General features: G+C 33.9%; 1 non-coding gene across 1 annotated transcript; it reads right to left on the bottom strand.

The window, feature by feature from the left end:
- Window positions 1–768: 768 nt before the first annotated feature.
- Window positions 769–875, bottom strand: LOC122696709. Its single transcript, XR_006341838.1, has one exon. It is a non-coding gene; the product is annotated as a U6 spliceosomal RNA (small nuclear RNA).
- Window positions 876–1,100: the final 225 nt, after the last annotated feature.

Here is a 1,100-nt window from a genome sequence, read left to right as displayed (position 1 = left end):
TCATTCTTTCACAAGTGATTGACCAGTTTTCCCAGCACCACTTGTTAAAGAGGTTGTCTTTTCTCCATTGTATATCCTTGCCTCCTTTGTCGAAGATAAGGTGTCCATAGGTTCATGGATTTATCTCTGGGCTTTCTATTCTGTTCCATTGATCTATATTTCTGTCTTTGTGCCAGTACCATACTGTCTTGATGACTGTGGTTTTGTAGTAGAGCCTGAAGTCAGGCAGGTTGATTCCTCCAGTTCCATTCTTCTTTCTCAAGATTACTTTGGCTATTCAAGGTTTTTTTGTATTTCCATACAAATTGTGAAATTATTTGTTCTAGTTCTGTGAAAAATACCATTGGTAGCTTGATAGGGATTGCATTGAATCTACAGATTGCTTTGGCTAGTGTACTCATTTTCACAATATTGATTCTTCCAGTCCATGAACACGGTATGTTTCTCCATCTGTTTGTGTCCTCTTTGATTTCTTTCATCAGTGTTTTATAGTTTTCTATGTATAGGTCTTTTGTTTCTTTAGGTAGATATACTACTAAGTATTTTATTCTTTTTGTTGCAATGGTGAATGGTATTGTTTCCTTAATTTCTCTTTCTGTTTTCTCATTGTTAGTGTATAGGAATGCAAGGGATTTCTGTGTGTTACTTTTATATCCTGTAACTCTACTATATTTGTTGATTAGCTCTAGTAATTTTCTGGTAGAGTCTTTAGGGTTTTCTATGTAGAGGATCATGTCATCTGCAAACAGCAAGAGTTTCACTTCTTCTAAAAATATGGAACGCTTCACGAATTTGCGTGTCATCCTTGCACAGGGGCCATGCTAATGTTCTCTGTATCGTTCCAATTTTAGTATATGTGCAGCTGAAGCCAGCACAACTTCAAGTTTTTTAAAAACATTTTGCAGCTTTATAGGTTATGTACATCTTTTGTAAATAGCACATAGTTGGGCCTTGCTTTTTAATCTGGTATGAAAATGATTACTTTTAAGAGGACTATTTATTCCTTTTAAATTTATACTAATTATTTATATGAATAGAATTAATTTTACCATCATACTCTTTATTTTGATATTTATATATTCTCTTCATTCCCCTCTCTA

The sequence above is a fragment of the Cervus elaphus genome, chromosome 6, assembly GCF_910594005.1.
Source record: "Cervus elaphus chromosome 6, mCerEla1.1, whole genome shotgun sequence".
NCBI classification, from domain to species: domain Eukaryota; kingdom Metazoa; phylum Chordata; class Mammalia; order Artiodactyla; family Cervidae; genus Cervus; species Cervus elaphus.
Note: the sequence above shows the minus strand (reverse complement) of the source record. Positions and strands in the feature narration are given on the sequence as shown.